The sequence below is a fragment of the Mesoplodon mirus genome (assembly GCF_964341445.2).
Source record: "Mesoplodon mirus genome assembly, chromosome: 4".
In the NCBI taxonomy this organism is placed as follows: Eukaryota; Metazoa; Chordata; class Mammalia; order Artiodactyla; family Ziphiidae; genus Mesoplodon; species Mesoplodon mirus.
This window is the reverse complement of record NC_138979.1, coordinates 31,447,253-31,459,537: the sequence shown is the minus strand read 5'-3', so window position 1 is coordinate 31,459,537 and position 12,285 is coordinate 31,447,253. Positions and strand designations below refer to the sequence as shown.

Below are 12,285 nucleotides of genomic sequence, written 5' to 3'. Positions count from 1 at the left end.
AAATGATAGGACAAAGGAGGGCAGTTTTAAGCTTCCAAAGTTGGCAAACTGTGTTGGGAAATATACGGAAGGAAAGTGATGGAGTAAGTTTTTTTTAAAAGAGGGATCTATTTCATGAAAGTTCTTTAGAGAAAGATACACTGAAAAGTCGAAAAACAATGACTTTTTGCTGGATACATTATTATGATGGCTTTTTACTAGGTGAAATGCTGAGAGGAAAACTGACTAATTCAATGGGAATTTATAGAAATATGTCATCCAACTGGTTATGCTGTCTTAGGCAAGATACTCAGCCTCCAAGACTCATTCCCCTAGTAGTAAAATGAATGGTGAATTTCTTGCTAAATATTCCACAAACCAATTTTTATCTTTGGAGCACAAAGATTTTATGAAAATGGGTGATGTTACCGTCTGAGATCACCAATCATACCCTCTGTGCTTTTCCACTGGAATCTAGAATAGATTGTGTTTTCCCATTGGAATCTGGAATAGGAGATGTATAGAGATATTTTCTGTTGGTTCTTTTTCCCTGGAAAACCCAGACTAAGACAGCTTTTTTAGAGGTCTTCAGACATTTCAGTTAGAATCAGAGGTGTGTATATGGCCAAGCACTGTGTCATGTCACCACTGTACCCAGAGTTGTGTGTGTGTTTGGTATCATTCAGCAAGAGAATCCAAATGTGTTTTCCTATCTTCCCACTTCCTCGGTTTCTTAGATGTCACCAATTCTTTTCTTATAGCCAACCCACCCCATCACCTCTGCATACATAACATTTTATTCATCACTCCACTCAGCCAAATAATGACTCTCCCTTAGGATGGATCAGAGGATTGAAAAATGCTTTTATAATTTAACATTTTAATTTCCTGTCACAGTGGAAATAGTGCACTACCCTGTAATTGTCTGTTTCCCTTGTGACTTTCCTCCGCCAGACCTGGAGGGCAGACTCTGCATCTTTTATCTCTGGACACCCAATGTCCAACCCAGGCACACAAGAGGTGCTCAAAACAGTGACTGAATGAATGAATTAAAAACCCTCACTGAGGGACTTCACTGGTGGCAGCAGTGGTTAAGAATCCGCCTGCCAATATAGGGGACATGGGTTCGAGCCCTGATCCAGGAAGATCCCACATGCCTCGGAGCAACTAAGCCCATGCGCCACAATTACTGAGCCTGCGCTCTAGAGCCTGTGAGTTACAACTATTGAGCCCATGTGCCACAACTACTGAGCCCACACGCCACAGCTACTGAAACCTGCATGCCTAGAGCCCGTGCTCCACAGCAAGAGAAGCCACTGCAACGAGAAGCCCGTGCACCACAATGAAAGAGTAGCCCCTGCTCACTGCAACTAGAGAAAAGCCCACGCTCAGCAACGAAGACCCAACGCAGCCAAAAATAAATATTAATTAATTAATTACTTTAACAAAAAAGAATAGAAAACTATCAAAAAATTAAAAATAAAAAAACCCTCACTGATTTCAGAGATGGTTCCAGAGTGTCGCCTGGGGCCCCACCCCTCTCTGTGAGCCAAAGAGATTTGGTTCCTGCCTCCGTGGGGCTTACGGTCTGGATGGGGCATGCTTACAACCCGTGGTCACTGTCATGTGAAGATAAAGTACAAGGAGCTGTGAGAACTTAGGATGAGGGTGCTGGTCTAGCCTGAGGGCTGGAGGAACGTTGACGGCTGAAGGATGAGGAAAAATGAGCCCATCGCAGTGGAGAGGAAGAGCCTTCCAGACACGGAGAGCTTCGTGTGCCAAGACCCCAGAGCACGGAGCATCCTGCGTGTGTCCTGGAGGCTGAGGAGGCTGGGGCAGCTGTGGGAAGGGGACAGGCAAGAGTGTCACAAACTGAGGCCAGACAGACTCTGTGAGACGTGCTCCGAGATGTAGGTCTTTGCCTTGAAAGCAAGTGCGACCTCATGGGATGTGCAGCATTAATGTCAGCATGAGGTGGTGGGACAGCAGCCAGGGAGGGTGGTGGGAGGGAGAGGGAGGTTGGGACCCCTCCGTGGTCCCACTGCAGGGATGCTGGGATGACTGATTTTGTGTGTCAATTTGGCTGCCCTGTGGTGCCCAGGGATGTGGTCAAACATCATTCTGGATGTTTCTGTGAGAGTGTTTTTGGGTGAGCTTCACATTCATAGCAGTGACCCTGAGTAAAACAGAGTGTCTTCCAAATGGGGGTAGGGGTCATCCAACCAGGTGAAGACCTGACCTCCCCCGAGGAGGAGGGATCCTGCCGCAGACAGAGATGGCCTTTGGACCTGAACTCAGTTCTTCCCTGATGTTCAGCCTGCTGCCCACCCTGCATATTCTGGACTTGTCAGCCTCGTAATCATGTCAGTCAATTCTTTAAATATATCTCTCTCTCATATGTACACACAGATGCACGCGCGTGCTCGCACACACACACACACACACACACACGTCTTATTGGTTCTGTTTCTCCGGAGAACCCTGACTAATACAGGGGAGAAGATCTGAAATCGTCATTTTGGAGAGTTGAGGAGAGAGATGGGCAGGGGTGCTGCACAGAGTGGAGCGCCAGGTGAGGCAGGTGCTCACGGTGTAAGGTGCTCAGCCACAGGCCTCACGACGCGGCCCACTGGTCTTGTTGGGTGCAGATGAGGAGGGAATGTGGACAGTTTGGTTCATCCAGGGAGTGGGCGCCAGCAGAGAGGGGCTAGGAACAGAGTGGCGGGGCTTTTGGACACTAGTCCATGTGTCCTTGAAGGCATGGATCTGGCCCCTGGGCAGGGAGAAGGATGGACTCGCATGGTGGAGTCCGGCTGAGGCTGGGGAGAAGGCCTGGGGGAGAGGAGGCCGGACAAGAAGGCTGCAGGAGCCAAGGCTGGGGCCATGAGCCGGGGCGCCCCGCCAGGCCATCCTGGAGGTGGCAGGGCTCAGGGGAACGACCTTGGAGTGTGTGGTGGTGCTGGTGTGGAAGACGGGGGACCTGGAGACTTGGGGTGAAGAGAGGGAGATGCCAGAGCTCTGCAGGGCCCAGCGCCCGGAATGCTGTGGCTCTTCCCTGCAAAGAGGAGGAGACGGGGATAAAACCGCCCGGCGGAGGGACAAAGGCGAGGCGCTGGCCCCACAGGAAGTGCCCTCATCCTGAGCAGAGCAGTGAGTGGCCTGTCCTGGGCCTGCCTGCTTCACACCTGGCCCTTCGTGTACAGACAGCAGCCCACCCACCCATCCTGGGGGGCGGGCAGTGCTGAGGGACTGCGAGAGGCAACCAGCCCAACAAGGCTGCCCGCACAGAGACTGCTACAAATATATCCCTAGAAATACTTCTATGTCAACATCTGAGTCTCCTGGACCTGGTTTTAACTGAGCAGGTACAGATAAGTCGCAGGCCTCTTGGGTGGAACCTCTGTTCTGTAGGATTATTCTAAATATGCCATACAGACTTGGGGCTGCAGACATCCCACAAGACTCAGTATCACAACCACACAGGGGAAAGCGATGCCACCAAAATCAGAGGATGGGCAGGCAGGCTTTCGGTGGCTTTGGGAACCAAGGGCAGAGATGCCATTCAGGAATGTGGTCGGCATTCCCACCCTATCATGGGGGCGAGGTCGGGGGAAGCCTTGCCAGACATAAATTGTGCTCAATCTCTCTGCACATTCCCTTACATGGACCCCATGACTGCTAAGTGGGAGATCGGGAATTTCACATCCTTCTCATCTCTGTCTGGATTCCACTTGGCCAGAGGGACCCATTAGCCACCCCCTTGGGGATCCAGGGGTGAGAAGAAAGCTGTATAGAGATACAACCGTCTGTCTTGCTCTGTGTAGCTGCCCACTTCGGAAAATGGGGGGGGTCCCTTCTAGCAGGGTGTGTGTGTGTATGTGTGTGTGTGTGTGTGTTTATTGTTTCACACTGCCAGTCAATGCTGTGAGTTTTGTCACAAAATATTAGTGTTCACTTATTCTCAGAACCATTTTTATTTCTTCAGCATGGTTAAAAACTTACTCAAGATTAAATGATTTTTTCAGGTCCCTAGGTTTTTAGGAAATTGCCTTGCTGGGATTTTTTTTCCTTTAACTCCCTTAGAGACAAAGAAAAGGATCTTCAAGAGAAGATAAAGAAGCATATAAACTCAATAACTGATTGATTTCTTGGGAAGCTTTTATCTCCTTGTCCATTGATAAAGTTTCTTTAGGTAATTTGCTTTACTATGGCTCAATAAATTAAACCAGGTACTTGAAGTAAACAAACAAATGAAAAAAGATCTTTAACTCTGTTTTGAATTAGAGTTACATCATTATAATAAAACCATAATGATATTCTGGGATATAGCAAAGAATGAAAGTTGGGATGGATATAATATCAACACATGACGAAGCATATTCCGTGAGTTAACAATTCCAATCTGTGTAATCTTTTAAAAATTCTATTAATACTGATCAGAAAATATGTCACAATCTTGTGCTGGGTTTGACTTGGCAAAAACAATCATTAAACTACCAAAACATCTTTTTATCATTTATTTTGTCAATCTTCCAAAAGCCTAGATATTATCTTATCAGGAAAGGGGACCTCCTTTGGTCGCAATTCCCACCACTGTCCAGTGCTTTGAGAAAGCGGATGCTGAAATCCTAATTTTGAGGCCACCCTCTTTATGGACTTCATAATGGGACGCCCCCAGCCGGGTCCCATCATCAGGGAGCAGGCACTAGAGTCTTGGAGAACTGAGACTCTCCAAGGAGACCTGCCCATCAGCAGACTCGCTCAGGGACCCAGGAGGAGCCATCTGACCCCCTCTGGGCTGTTGCCGGCTCAGCCCCATGATGGGCAACAGGATGCCCCATCCGTCCAGTTCTACAATTCTGAGGATCCCTGCACTGCACGATGGAGTTCTGGGTCCCCTCTATGCCCTTTGCCCTTTCCCCTGCCCTCACCCTGTCAGGGTGGAGCAGCAAACCTGAGCATGGCAGGAGGCATTATGTTTGAGAGATGCTGGTCTGCCCCCAGGATCCAGGATTCGATGCGGCTGGGGAAAGCTGAAAAGAGATCCAGGGAAGAGGGCTCAGAGCCCCCAAACACCCGAAAATAATCGGAGGGACGAGTGAGGCAGCATGCCCATCACCTTCTGGGCTCCAGTTAGACTCCTTATCAGCCAGGAAGAGGAGCTGTTTCTGCTTGTTTTCCCTGACGGTGGATTATGCCTGCACAACCTTCCAGATATCGGGAGTGGTGGGGCGTGGGGTGGCGTGAAGGTCAGGAAGAAGTCAGACCGATCTCACTAAGTCACCATCAGTCAACTCAAACACACCTCAGATCAAAAGAGTGTTGATTCCCAAACCAAGTATATGGGATTTCCTGGGCACAAACTGAGTTCATTCGATACAAAGTATAAATAATCCATCATTTAATATGGAAATTTAGGCAGGGAACATCACTAATCAGATAACTAGAGCCTCAAGTCAGACTATTAAAGGACCAACAAACCCACTCTAATTGCTGATCAAAAAAGAGCAGGCAAGGGAAACTAATCCAAGTGACATGCCCGTTCGTGCCTTTCCTTTGGCTCCCAAGGAAATGTGCTCCACGGAGGAGCAGGCCTGCCCTTCCCCACGTGACTCCTGCCACCCCCATGCGTTCCGAGAGTTTCAACATGGAGAAGCCACCCCAGGTCCCTTCACAGCGGGTGAGTCACCGAGCACAACCTGGCTTGCATGACTTTAAGCAAAATGAGCATATTAAAAATGACTGCACAATGCACACTATTGTGTATGAAATAGACAAACAACACACTACTGTATAGCACAGGGAACTATATTCAATATCCTGTAATAAACCATAATGGAAAAGGATCTGAAAAAGAAGATATATATATGTACAACTGAATCACTTTGCTGTACAGCAGAAATTAACATAACATTGTAAACCAAGTATATATGTCAATTAAAAAAAAAAAAGAGTGCACGACTAATTACAAGAAAACCAGAGAATGTGGTCCTTGGATCTACATGAATCTCAGAGGAAGAAGTACCTATATTTATGACAAGGAAGTACAAAACCTTAATTATGCTAAAGCCTATTTAAATAGAGCATGATGCTTGATAGGGGTTAGGACTTGCCTTTGGTGCTTTGAAGTATCCATGGACCTCAGAAAAGATCTAAGAAAGGGATAAAATACATGGAAACTCCCCCCACCCCCGTGTAATTAACTAGCTACAGACATCCTTGGGGGAAGGCTGGGACCAAACTGAGAAGGTGGTGGCTCAGTCTAAGATCTAAAAGTAGAGACACAAAGGCTCAAGGACTAAATGACAAAGAAACAGACTGAGAAGTGAGCTGCCCAAACCCAAGATCACGTCGGAAGCAGAGCACAAGGGTAACAGTCACTGCAGAGAACAAGGCGAGGAGGAGAGGCTTTAGGAAAATGGAGCAAAGTGAGGTGGAAAAGAAAGAGTTGTAAAAACTAGAGAAAAAAATGATAGTGATGAAAGACAGGTCAGAGTGGTCCAAGGAAGGCACAGGTACCCTCAAACTAAGAGAACAGAAAAAAAAATTCAAATGCATAGTTCAAGAAAGCTTTTCTGAAATAAAGCAAGATGCAAACTCACAGGCTGAAAGGTGCACTGTGGACCATGGAAATTTGAGAAGGACTGATCAGTGTCAAGACATATCATAGTGAAGTTAATGGACTTGATCATTTAAAAACACCATTGACATAGGACCAAAAACATGTTGCCTTGTATCGGACAGGCTAGGCTAGGTTATGCTGTGGTAACAAACATCCCCCAAGTCTCAGTGGGTTAAGACAACAGAGGTTTATTTCTCATTCATGCCATGTGTCCATTGTGGGTACTTGTGAATGAGTTATGGGGTCTCTGCCCATGGTAGGGACCCAGGCTGATGGTGCAGCCACCACCTATGATTTGCCAGTTACGGTGCCAGAGGGAAAGAGAGCCCCAGAGAATCTCACACCACAGGTACACACTCGGCCTTGGAAAAGTGATCCATGTATGTTCCACTCACATGGCTCCAGACACCCAAAAGGGCACTAGGACTAGGTCTAGGGGAACTTGGAGAGTTAAAAATATTTTTAAACAGCACTGACGACTACCACATACCAAAAAAGGAGAGAGCATTATGCTGATATAAGATCTTTCTCTACAGCAATATTCGATGTCAAAAGAGAATGGCACACCACCTATAAACCCCTAGCGGGTAAACGTGCTCCTCAAAAATTCTATACCAGGGAGGTCATTATGGATAATATCTCCCAGTTCTGCTTAGGATGCAGACAGCTAAAAAGAGCATTCACCCCACCATTACACAAAAAATAAGACACTGGACACTCTGCAAATTCACATCTTAAGTTGATCCCATCTGACAGCTGAGGTCACAGGGCAACCAGCTAATCCAAATGCCAAGGAAAGACAGACACCTCTATGGAGAGATAGGAGGATGTGCTTCCCTGGGGCCGATGCCGTCAGACAAGTTCTTGTGGAAAAGGTGGGCCAGAGCATATAGGGGAACTTAGCAAAGAGATGGAAGCTATACGTAAGAATCAAATGGAAATGCTAGAAATGAAAAGCACAGTCACAGAAACCACAGGGTCACCAGAAGACTCGACAGAGCTGAGGAAAGACTTACCATGTGGGGTTGATTTTGGGGAATGCAAGGCTGGTTCACCATTCAAAGAAAGACAAATGTCATATGATATTGCTTATATGTGGAATCTAAAAAAAACGATACAGATAAACTCATATGCAAAAGAGAAATAGACTCACAGACATAGAAAGCAAACTTATGATTACCAAAAGGGAAGAGGGGGAGGGCTAAATTAGGAGTTTGGGATTAACATATACACACTACTGTATATAAAATAGATAACCAACAAGGTCCTACTGTATAGCACAGGGGGCTATACTCAATATCTTGTAAGAACCTATAGTGGAAAAGAATCTGAAAAAGAATAGATATATATGTATGTATAAGTAAGTCACTTTGCTGTACACCTGAAACTAACATAACATTGTAAATCAACTATACTTCAATAAAAAAAAACATGATTCACCACATTAGCAGAATAAAGAAGACAAAGTATATGAACATCTAAGTAGACACAGAAGGTACTTTGACAAAACCAACATCCACCCTGATAAAAACTCTCAGAAAACTAGGAACAGTAGGCAACTTCCACAACCAGATAGTGGACATCTATAAAAAACACAGAGCTGGGCTTCCCTGGTGGCGCAGTGGTTGAGAGTCCGCCTGCCGATGCAGGGGACGCAGGTTCGTGCCCCGGTCCGGGAGGATCCCACATGCTGCGGAACTGCTGGGCCCGTGAGCCATGGCCACTGAGCCTGCACATCCAGAGCCTGTGCTCCGCAGTGGGAGAGGCCACAATGGTGAGAGGCCCGCGTAATGCAAAACAAAACAAAACAAAACAAAAAACACAGAGCTAACAACGCACGTAATCCCTAGAATCAGGAACAAGGTAAGCATGTACGCTCTCACCACTTCTATCTGACACTGCTGGAGATTCTAGTCAGTGCAATAGGCAAGGAAGAAGAATCAGAGGCAACCAGATGGGAGAAGACGATGTAAGATGGCATCTTTCTGGTCATCAATAGCACATGATTGCCTCCACAGAAAATCCAAAAGAATCTATAAAAGAGCTACTAGAACTAGTAGGTACGTTTAGCAAATCACAGGATACAAGCTCAGTAACAAAAACCAAATTTCTACATATAAATGAACAAGACAATCTTAAAAAATTTAAGCACCATTAAAAGAGCACCTGGGGCTTCCCTGGTGGCGCAGTGGTTGAGAGTCCGCCTGCCGATGCAGGGGACGCGGGTTCGTGCCCCGGTCCGGGAAGATCCCACATGCCGCGGAGCGGCTGGGCCCGTGAGCCATGGCCGCTGAGCCTGCACGTCCGGAGCCTGTGCTCCACAATGGGAGAGGCCGCAACAGTGAGAGGCCCGTGTACCGCAAAAAAAAAAAAAAAAAAAAGAAAAAAGAAAAAAGAGTACCTGTACACATTAAATACTCTAAGCATACATATTATAAATTATGTTATGCTCTATATACTAAAAACTACACAACACTGATGGAAAAAAAGAAACACTGATGAAATCAAAGAAGACCTAAATAAATGGAGAGCTAAACCATGAATATATCCATTCTCTCCAAGTTGATGTATACATTCAGTGCAATCTCAATCAAAATTCCAGCAGGATTTCTGTAGAAATTGAAATGTTGATTCCACAATTCATATGGAAGTACAAAGGAACTAGGATAACCAAGACAATTTTGGAAAACAAAAACAAAGTTAGAGGACAGCAGTAAACAAACGCTTACTTCTAAGAGTCCCTTGTCTTCCTGATCTTGGATGAATCTCAGCTCCCCGCAGAGCCATTGCTCCCCTTCCAGGCCCTCAGTTGTGGGGCAGGGGCAGGCTGGTCACTGCTGCTCTTTTTTTAAATTAATTTTTTATTTTATACTGGAGTATAGTTGATTTATAATGCTGTGTTTGTTTCAGGTGTACAGCAAAGTGCTTCAGTTATACATATACATATATCCATTTGTTTTCAGATTCTTTTCCCATATAGGTTATTACAGAATATTGACTAGGGTTCCCTGTGCTATACAGTAGGTCCTTGCTGATTATCTATTTTATATATTTTATGACTATTTTATATATATAATGTATACATGTTAATCCCAAAGTCCTAATGTATACCCCCCATCCCACATTTCCCCTTTGCTAACCATAGGTTTGTTTTCTATGTCTGTGAGTCTGTTTCTGTTTTGTAAAGAAGTTCATTTGTATCATATTTTTAAAGATTCCACATATAAGTGATATCATATTATACTTGTCTTTCTCTGTCTGACTTACTCCACTCAGTATGATAATCTCTAGGTCTATCCATGTTGCTGCAAATGGCATTATTTTATTCTTTTTTTATGGCTGAGTAATATTCTGTTGTATATATGCACCACATCTTCTTTATCCATTCATTTATCAATGGACATTTAGGTTGCTTCCATGTTTTGGCTATTGTAAATAGTGCTGCTGTGAATATAGGTGTGCATGTATCTTTTCAAATTATGGTTTTCTCCAGATACATGCCCTAGGAGTGGGATTGCTGGGTCATATGGTAGTTCTATTTTTAGTTATTTAAGGAACCTCCATACTGTTCTCCATAGTGGCTGCACCAATTTACATTCCCACCAGCAGTGTAGAGGGTTCCCTTTTCTCCACACCCTCTCCAGCACTTATTATGTATAGACTTTTTGATGATGGCCATTCTGACTGATATGAGGTGATACCTCATTGTCGTTTTGATTTGCATTTCTCTAATGACTAGTGATGTTGAGCATCTTTTCATGTGCTTTTTGGCCACCTGTATGTCTTCTTTGGAGAAATGTCTATTTAGATCTTCTGCCCAGTTTTTGATGGGGTTGTTTGTTTTTTGATATTGAGCTGCATGAGCTGTGTGTATATTTTGGAAATTAATCCCTTGTTGGTCGCTTCGTTTGCAAACTGCTACTCTTTCCACCTCAGTCATAAATCCTACCTCCTCTGGGCCTCACGCCACCAGCGCTACCTCTACTTATGTTTTGGAAACAAATTCATTGAGAAGTTTGGTGCAGTCTTTCTTTTCCTTCAACTCTTACCATTGTCCCAGGCAACGCGAACATCCATGGGGATGAGCCATTCAACGAGGCTCCCAGCTTGGCTGGAACATCTTCAGTGTCCTTCACTCCATTCCATTCCAGCCACCCCGTCCCTCATGGCCTTCTCGTCAGGGCACCAGAACAGTGGACTAGGGTGGACAGCAAGCTCCCCCAGGCCTGGCTGCATTCTTGGAGGGAGTGTTGCTGACCCCACACCATCTTCACTGTTCAAGCCAAGGTCACCTCCTCAGGGGATGGAGGGGCCCCCTGAGTGCAGGGTTAGGAACTCCAGGCCTTGGGAGAGCAGGCCAGATACCTCCAATCCATCCACTGGGGAGAGGGGTGTGACCTGATCACTTCACAACATCTGCACACCCAGGCAGTCTGCAGCATTGCAAGATGCCCCAGGGGTGTGCCAGCTTCTTCCGGGGGAGGGTAGGAGTTGCACTGTCATTATAATGACCTATTGTCTTGTGACTTTTTTTAAATATGGAAAGAAACAGTGCCCGGGCTGAGCAGAAGACTTAGGAGTAGGCAGAATGAGATCAGAGTGAGCACGGCCGACGCTGGTGGGATGACCCTGAGCATCCCCAGGAGCTGTTAAGATAGAAGCCGTGGCTGTACTCAACGTGAGATAGCAAGGAACACCTTGTAACCAAGAGGATGGGCCCTTGATTGCTGCCTCTGGCTTCCTCCAACCCCCTGGATCTGATACTCTGGTGGGCTGCTGGGACCAATGAGCGGGGACCATCCTCCCTGTGAAACAGGGAGGTGCTGGGGGCCTCAGGCACATCCTCTATCTCTGTAGCCACTGCTCATTTGCCAGCCAGCTTCCCAGGGCACTGGAGTTCACAGGGAGCTCCCCAGACCTGCTGGTTCACCATTGCCAGCATTTGAAATGACACCCATGGAGGACCAACCACAGGCCCCCGTTCCAGACGGCAACTCTGCCCTCCATTCTCCCAGGTGCCAGGGTGGCTCTCTGGAGCCTCCAGATCCCCACACACTGCAACCCTTACACACGTATGTACTACAGGGCTCCCTGTATACCGTAAATACCATTTTACCACCCACCAAGGGCTGCTTGGACCGTAGCTGCATCTTTCAAAAAATGTTTAGCAGTTTAGTTTCTGGGAAAAGAGAAGAATTGGGTTCATTGTTCATATGCGTTTTTAAGCGGCCAATTTTAATTTTCAGGAGTAGGAAAAACTTGTAGGAAGAAGAAGAAAGAAGTGATATAAACAATTTTCCATGTCATTAAAGAAAAAGCAGATGCTGTACATAAGAATAGATTGCCATGGGAGACTATAAAATTTCTTGCTCCAAATATCTTTAAAAAGGCGAAGTAAGTACCCATTTGTTCCCTGATGATGTAATAGCAAAAATGTTGGCTCAGCCATACAAAAGAACAAAATAATGCCACTTGCAGCAACATGGATGGACCTAGAGATTATCATACTAAGTGAAATAAGTCAGAAAGACAAATATCATATGATATCACTTATATGTGGAATCTAAAATATGACACAGATGAACCTATCTACAAAACAGAAACAGACTCACAGGCATAGAGAACAGACTGGTGGTTGCCAAGGGGGAGGGGGTGGGAGAGGGAAGGATTGGGAGTTTGGGGTT

The 12,285-nt window shown here is 45.8% G+C and overlaps 1 protein-coding gene across 1 annotated transcript in view; it reads right to left on the bottom strand.

Annotated features, from left to right (window-relative positions):
- Nucleotides 1-12,285, bottom strand: part of ENTREP2 (endosomal transmembrane epsin interactor 2) — a gene marked incomplete at its 5' end in the record, with an annotated part of 375,715 nt that overhangs the window by 45,303 nt on the left and 318,127 nt on the right. The gene's annotated exons all lie outside the window — the stretch shown is intronic.